The following is a 9412-nucleotide window of genomic DNA, read 5'->3' as shown; positions in this document are numbered from 1 at the left end:
CTTCTTTCTCGGTACACGGTTGGTCTTCCGGAAGCCTACAAGGTTCGGGCGGGTCCTTTTGGGCGGACAAAGGCCCGCGCCCAAACTGACAACGGAGGGCTCGTCATGCCATATCTGAGGGTAACCAGGAGCCGGGGGCTTTGCGAGCAGCCAGTGTGAACGCGCCTTTATAATCACTTTTTTGCTGTGATTTATTTAATTTTATAATTGTAATTTAAATGATTTATATAATGAGCATGATTATGTATGTTAATTTATATATAAAAGTGACGCGCAAATTAATATATAAAATAATTTTAATTGATGTCGTGGCAATTAGTTATTTTTTTTTATTATTTACTAACAGATATTTTAAATTTACATATTATGGATTTTATATCAGAACTTTTTTTTAAAATAATTAGTCCTGAATCTCAGAAAATATTTTATAAAATTTTTAACAAAATTTAATGCGTCATAAATGGGAATTACGATCCTTAAAATTGCCCCCCCCTCCTTCCCATACATTTTTTGCAGGGTCATAAAATCAGCATTTCTTAAAATAATAAATTGATTATTATTAATCTCTTGTTATTCGTGGATTTATATATTTTTTAATGCATTCAGGGTTAAGACGATCCCATCGCGAATATGCCGCCCCCAAGCAAGTGCCGCCCGGGGCGGCCCGCCCCCTCATAACTACGCTACTGATTACATTAATAGTGGAATTTTCAATACCGGTTTTACCGAGAGAAAAATAGTCGATACCGGTAATACCGGTATTATTATTATTTTAATTATTTGAAAATTCAAGTACTGCCCGCATGATTCACTATGTTTATTGCTTAGCAAAACCAAAGTATTCGAATACTCCGGCAACTATTTTCGATATATTAAATATTTTAAATAAGACACGTTTATACATTATTAAAAAAAAAATCCAAAAATCAAGATGCTTCTGAGCCAAAGAAACGCCACATCGCAAAATGGCCAAATTTGAGGCAATCTGCCTTAAATTTAATTATAAATTCTTAGGTATCTTAATATATTCGTCCTTTAACGTCCGCATCATCAAATAACCCTTTAGTGTATATTATAATTTGCCTAAATTATATTTACTTTTTAAGCGATCACACAACAGGATAAAGACCCTTGTCGAAAACAGTCACGCGTTGATTTTTATCGACTTTCTGCAACATTTTATCCCGCGGCTTGTGTGTCCTGCGTGTCCTGCTTAAATATTCTCAACCAAATTGGGAGGAAATAAATATGAAAAATAAACGCTTTCTGAACATGGCGAGCAAGAGGTTACCGAGAGACCAGCGAGCAAGCATTAAGCTAGAGAGAGGCCTTTGTCTATTGTCCCGGAGGACCTCGCAGGCGCCTGGTCAGGATAGATAACGAAAGGCTCAGCAACAGGGTAGATGGCTCAATTGTGCGCCTTTAATATCTGGAAACGTTATGCAACACTATGTGAGGATGTAACTATCTACAGGAGAACTGTGGGTGCAGATATTATTCTCCGATGATATTAATTTGTTCCGCAAACATTCTCCAACAAATTTATTATATGAATTTATTGCCAGATATTATCTGGATTTTTGATCTTTAAATTAAAATAAAGATTAGATAACTAATATTTTTTCAAATGAATCATATAAACTCTCAAATCGGACCAGCTTATTTATTTAGGAAGTCAAGATATTCCTCATTAAACAATAATTATATATTTATTTTTATTTTAATCAAAAAAAGGACCCAATAAAAGAAATAAGACGCGACAGTTTGTGAATAACAATATATTTTTTAGCTATGACAAATAATACATTATGGAAGTATTTTAACGTCCAAAGAAAATTTAACCATTTTATTGCTTTTGACGTGAATTTTTGACTTCTGAGAAGTAATAATTATTTTTGTTCTCTCTCAATAACCATAATTCGGTTTGAATATACTTAAAATAAAAATATAAAAAATAGTATGAATTCTCAATAAAGATATCTATTCAATTCTTAAGTCATAGTGAAAAACCAAAATGTAGACAAATCATGTAGCATTTAAATGATTTACAACAAAATATTTTGTTTGACTTTACATATAAATATTGCTTTTGACGTGAATTTCTGACTTCTGAGAAATGATAATTGTTTTTGCGCTCTCCTGTTAACGCACATTCGGTTTAAATATACTCTTATATCAAAAGTCTGTAATAATATCGGTAAGGATAGTTATATGCGAGATGCAACGTCTGTCAGTATTTTTTCTTCTGGTTATTTTCTCCTGATAAATAAATTGGCTTAGTATGTATTTCTAATGAAAGAACAAAAATCATAATTAGTATTAGAACTTTTATTAGGTTCGGATTGATTAAATGTATTAAATGCATTAAATGTGCAATACATAAAATAAAATTACAGAAATAAATTACTTCTCAATCCAGTGGTGTAGCTAGGGTATGTGCCGCCCAGGGCGATCCTTAAAATTGCCGCCCCCCATACAATTTTTGCAGGGTCATAAAATCAGCATTTCTTGAAATAATATATTGGTTATTAATAAGATTTTGTTATTCGTGGATTTATATATGATTTAGTGCATTCAGGGCTAAGAACGCGAATATGCCGCCCCCAAGCAAGTATCACCCGGGGCGGCCCGCTCCCTCCGCCTCATCATAACTACGCCACTGTCTCAATCACAATGTTTTTAGAAAATAATGCGTCGCATTTTGAACAATCAGATTCTTCTTCTCTAAGAAATAATGAGTGATATAGGAATATGTTTTATTAGAATAAAATAGCGAGTATTTTTCTAGCCTATGTTTTAAAAAAAATAGGAGACATCCAGAAACTTTAGATAATTTATCAAAGACGATCTTTTCCTAAACTTATTGTTCCAACTACGCGCATTTTAAAAAAAAAATTTGACAATGTAATTAATAAATAAATGGGACACATAGGCTTAAAATATATTGATTTATATTGATACTCGTAGATAATACAAGTATTTTTAGAAGTACCTGAATGTAAGGAATATTGTTTAAGCGCTTCTTATTGTTTGAAACATGATACATATATAAAAGGTCAGAAGGATAATTAGTCATTATTTTGGCAACTTAAGTCAAAATTTGATCTGTTTACTTATTTTATTTCCAAAATAAAATAAAATATGAAGACTACCACAGGTACTATCTTCATTCGATATCTTCCGACTCTTCAAAAGAAAATATTCTGACTCTTAAATCCATGGATTTTTTGCCTTTACTAAGCACATAATGACAATTATAATTTATGAGTTCTACCTAAAATTTCTTTCAATTTTATGACATACCAATCATTTTAATTTTATAACTTGTTTACACCTTTTGGAGTAATTCTAAAAACTTCAGCATAATTTGTCCTTTCAGTGTAGATTGCTAAAGAGCATTTGATTTACACAAAAATAAGATAGAGATTGCCAAAATGTGTTGCATTTGAAACCATTTAAAGCTAGACTTTTTGAAAACAATATATTTTTTGAGCGATACTCAGATTATTTTTTCGATCTTTTATATTATTTTTTTATGTAGTATTATATATAATACTACTTACTGTTTTTGACCATCATGAAGCATTGGATAAATCTGTTATGTCACAATGCTCCTAATTTATTTTAAATAAATAAATAATAGAGCAAATAGCTAATACTCGCATAGCGTAGCTTTTTACTACTAAATCTCTTCCGTGATTCCTCTGAGCCAAAGATAAATTCACAAAAAGGGTTAAGAACTGCGGATATAGCCGGCTTTGTAAGCCCTCAAGAAACACCTTTTATCCCTTTTACACAAAACGCCCCGTGGGAGTTTTCTGTTTCGTATCTCGAAACGCAGTCAAGTTTCGACGCGTGTCACGCCACGTGGCGACGCGTCGAGTGTCGCGTGACCCCGTTTTATTGATAATTGACTAACAGGATTACGACTGTAAACTCATCATATAATCCGACCTGAATTTATTCAAGCGGATGAAATATGTCAACGGAACAATGTTTTTTATCGGATACTGCAATCAAAATTTTATAATTTGTGCATATTAATTGTGGGAGCTTTTAGCGTGAGAGTCGATCAAGCTTTCAATGTTTGTATATTATGTATACTTATCTTTACTTATGGATCATTTAAAAAATCCTTTCCTTATTAAAGCTTATTTTTCATAATAGTATAACTCTAGAATCCAAAATAGTTCAGAAACCCCACATAGATAAAACTGTTCTTGCTATATCCACTATTAAAACAAGTACTAAAAACAAGCTGCTCTTATACACATTGATCATCCTATGCTTTACTATTTTAAAATAATACACTAGTGTTTGATCAAGGTCATTCATTTATTTCTGTTTAAAATAGGATTATTAGTTATTTTATTGCGTTATTTAGTTATGTTTTTATCAATAGATGTTCTTGTTTATTGCTTTTTTTAATAATTTCCTTTTCGCTTTTATTTTGGCTTCAAAATTTTTTGAGTCATTTAAGTTTTAGCTACATTCGTAGTTCACGATTGCCTTCTATATTGCATCTTAAATACTTTGGTTAAAATCCTTATTGCATCCTACAATTGTTCTGGTGTTTTTAACGGAATATTGCAACATTTTTGTTTTTTTATTGTGCATGATTGATACGTTAGGTTTTTTAATTATAATATAATTTAGTGTGTTCAGAATTCGGGAAGAATCTGGAAGTTTTGATTCAGCCTATTACTTAATTTAATGTATTGTATTTAAATTCTTAATACAGATGTCTCTGATATTTTCGTGAATTTGAAATCATTAGATTCAATATTTTCGCTATGCTTGTATTTGATAGTTAAATTAATATTTTAAAGCTTTATAATTAAAAATAGTTGTGTTATAAAGTCAGACAAAATAAACTTTGCTTATTTCATGATGTTAGAACTTACTGTACGACCATTTAACGATGCCGAAAGATCTTTTGGGCGAAACGTTGAATCAAAAAAATTAAAAAAAAATGTTTTTTTAAGGCAATTATGGCGTACATAATAATATTAAATTAAATAAAAAATGAAAAGAGTATAATAAAAATACAAAACAAGCAACACCAACTTCTTATTTTATAAAAAATAATGAGAAATTTCTAGTCGTGATTTACAAAAGGAGTGTTAAACTCGCAATCAGCAAAGTACTGACGCAAAAGTTTTTTGAGGCATTTAGCTTGTGAGGGCACTATTGAGGGCACTTGAGGCCAGAAGCGAAACAGACTAGCATTCACTAAGGCTCGTTATGACTTTACCTAATTTACAATATTGTCCGGAAAGAAACTCTAACGGTGCCATTCACTTCCGCCTTTTGACTTTTATTGAAATTGAAATTAAAATTTTATTAATATTAAAATTTTATTGAAATTTAAATTTTATTAAAATTAAAATTTTATTGAAATTTAAATTTTATTAAAATTAAAATTTTATTGATATTTAATTTCATTAAAATTAAATTGTATTAAAATTCAATTTTATCAAAATTATATTAAAATTGTTACATTATTAAAATTTGAATTTATCATAATGCTAAATTATTAAAATTCAATTTTTATTAAAATTAAAATTTTGCTAAATTTCAATATTTATTAATACTTATTAGAATTGCTATTTTATTTAAATTTAAATTTTATTATAATTTAAATTTTATTATTATTTAAATTTTATTAATATTTAATATTTAATAAAATTCAATATTTATTAAAATTCAAATTATTGAATTAAAAATTTTATTAAAAAAAAATACTAAAACTCACTACTTTAATAAAGTAAAATTTTTATTGATATTCAAACTTTATTAAAATTTATATTTAATTCGAATCAAAATTTCCTTAAGATTCTGATCCTAATTTCGAATATATTCAAATTTAATCTAATTTTAAATAAAATATGTTTTAGCATAGCTTCTTAACTTTTTATAAATTAAACTTGTGAAATAAAAAATAAAATTAAAAAAATGTTTCAATAAAAAAAGACAATATTATCCTGATTAAAAAAATAAAGCATAATGTTTTCCATGCAATAAAAATAAATAAAATATTACATTTAATTGCTTTTAAAATTCAATATTTATTAAAATTCAAATTTTATTAAATAAATATTAATATTCAAACTTTAATAAAGTTAAAATTTTATTTAAATTTAATTAAAATTTACATTTTTTCGAATTAAAAATTCCTTAAATTTCTGATAGGAAAATGTTTATTTAGTCTAAACTCTAAAAGTCTAAAGCATAATATTTTCCATTAAAATTATTTTTAAGGTATTACGTTTAATTGCTTTTAAAATTTAATAAACTGCAAGAAATGCGCCATGTCCAAAAAATCAGAAATCAGCAAATAATTTTACGTCTCAACTACAACTATTTCTAAAAATTCTTCTTCTCTTTTTTATCCATTTATTAAGAACTAAGCATTTATAAGCATTATGTTTTAGCATATTTTATTCCTAAACAAAGCAATGTGTAATGACCATAAATTTTAAAGCATATCTTATAAGCGTTGCAAAAATATTTTTTAACTTTTTTCGAATAAGTGACAGCAAATATAATATCCTAGTTTAACTAAAAAATAAAGCAATAAAAGCAAAATTTCGCTTAACACTTAATCACATGTTTGATATGCAATAGTTACTGACGGTTAAATAAAATAAAGTCTAGCTAAACGAAGCGAAAAGTTCATTAATTTATATTTCATAAAATACTACTGCATTATACTTACTTTAACACATTGAATCCCATGTGCACAAATTTGTGCTTTTCGTTATTTCATAACACTAATGCCATTTTAAATTTAATATTTTTGTTTGTGTGTTTTTCTAAAACACAATTACAAACTATCAATACAATTAGTCCTGAAAGACTTGCTAATAGGGTCTTATAAATACAATCACTATACTACAATTCTTGAAGCTGAATATAACAGGAAAAGATGGAGTAGATTTTTTAGTGTGTATGTCAGTATTTTTCTGTGTGTGCTATTTTCATATTCATCCATCTTTTTCCCATCCGATGAAGTAATATCTAATAAATTAAGAATAAGTAGTAAGCTTAGAATGATATGTTATGTATTATTATCTTAATGTATAAATTGAATTCCTAAAGTACAGCTGAATCATTTTGTAGTATTTTGTCAATGTTATAAATTTTAATAATATCTATAAATTAAAAGGTTTAAATCTTATTTCTTATAATCATATTGAATTAAGGCCATTTATGACTGAACCTTAAATGTCTTATTTTCTTAAAAATAATATTTATAAAATTAACTAAGAATTTATTTAAATATATGCCTCCCCTTTTGCGGCTAAATTGTATTAGGAGCGCAGAACTGTAAGTCGGTCTCGCTCGCAATAGCGATAATGAGGCGGCGGAGTTCAGTCAAAGGGGAGAAGTAATTAAAGTTCAGTAATAATTATTATTTTTTGCCCTACTCTGCCGCCTTAATTTCACTAATATGAGTGCGACCGACTTACAGTTCTGCGCTCCTAATACAATATTGCAGTATAAAATAAACAAACGTCAAATAAACGGTATCCATTAACAGTTTCAAAAGTATCAGATTTATATTCATTCATCCGTCCAGTATTAGAGCAGTAATACATATCTTATTTGACTATCCTACACGTAATGGAGATTCAAAATCGGTTAAATATGTCAGCGTCGTCATTCCATGGAATATGAATAAAAAATGATGCTTTTGAAACTGTTAATGGATACCGTTTATTAGACGTTTTGTTTATTTTATATTGCAATATTGTATTAGGAGCGCAGAACTGTAAGTCGGTCGCGCTCGCAATAATTAAATTAAGGCGGCGGAGTACGGCAAAAATAATAATTATTATTGAACTTTAATTACTTCTCCACTTTGACTGAACTCTGCCGTCCATTTTTGCTATTGCGAGCGAGACCGACTTACAGTTCTGCGCTCCTAATAGAATATTTCAGTATAAAATAAACAAACGTCAAATAAACGGTATCCATTAACAGTTTCAAAAGTATCAGATTTTTATTCATCCATCCGTCCAGTATTAGACCAGTAATACATATCTTATTTGACTATCACTACGTAATGGAGATTCAAAATCGGTTAAATATGTCAGCGTCGTCATTCCATATATATTAATAAAAAAATATGCTTTTGAAACTGTTAATGGATACCGTTTTGTTTATTTTATACTGCAATATTGTATTAGGAGCGCAGAACTGTAAGTCGGTCGCGCTCAAAATAGTGAAATTAAGGCGGCGGAGTCCGGCAAAAAATAATAATTATTATTGAACTTTAATTACTTCTCCCCTTTGACTGAACTCTGCCGTCCATTTTTGCTATTGCGAGCGAGACCGACTTACAGTTCTGCGCTCCTAATACAATATTGCAGTATAAAATAAACAAACGTCAAATAAACGGTATCCATTAACAGTTTCAAAAGTATCAGATTTATATTCATCCACCCGTCCAGTATTAGACCAGTAATACATATCTTATTTGACTATCACTACGTAATGAAGAATCAAAATCGGTTAAATATGTCAGCGTCGTCATTCCATGGAATATGAATAAAAAATTATGCTTTTGAAACTGTTAATGGATACCGTTTATTAGACGTTTGTTTATTTTATACTGCAATATTGTATTAGGAGCGCAGAACTGTAAGTCGGTCGCGCACAAAATAGTGAAATTAAGGCGGCGGAGTCCGGCAAAAAATAATAATTATTATTGAACTTTAATTACTTATCCCTTTTGACTGAACTCCGCCGCCCATTTTTGCTATTGCGAGCGAGACCGACTTACAGTTCTGCGCTCCTAATACAATATTGCAGTATAAAATAAACAAACGTCAAATAAACGGTATCCATTAACAGTTTCAAAAGTATCTTATTTATATTCATCCATCCGTCCAGTATTAGACCAGTAATACATATCTTATTTGACTATCACTACGTAATGAAGATTCAAAATCGGTTAAATATGTCAGCGTCGTCATTCCATGGAATATTAATAAAAATTATGCTTTTGAAACTGTTAATAGATACCGTTTATTAGACGTTTGTTTATTTTATACTGCAATATTGTATTAGGAGCGCAGAACTGTAAGTCGGTCGCGTTCGCAATAGTGAAATTAAGACGGTAGAGTACGGCAAAAAATAATTATTATTATTGAACTTTAATTACTTCTCCTCTTTGACTGAACTCCGCCGCCCATTTTCGCTATTGCGAGCGAGACCGACTTACAGTTCTGTGCTCCTAATACAATTTAGCAGCAAAAGGGGAGGCATATATTTAATTAATTTTAAAAATATTATTTATAAGAAAATAAGACATTTTACTGATTTTTGCGTAAAGAGATAAAAAAAAATCAATTGGGCGACTTTAGTCGATTTTCGCGTTCAAAGGGTTAATTCAATATGTTTATAA

The sequence above is a fragment of the Plectrocnemia conspersa genome, unplaced genomic scaffold (assembly GCF_051122295.1).
Source record: "Plectrocnemia conspersa isolate PC_06_02 unplaced genomic scaffold, ASM5112229v1 ptg000008l, whole genome shotgun sequence".
Taxonomy (NCBI): Eukaryota; Metazoa; Arthropoda; class Insecta; order Trichoptera; family Polycentropodidae; genus Plectrocnemia; species Plectrocnemia conspersa.
This window is presented reverse-complemented; position numbering follows the sequence as displayed.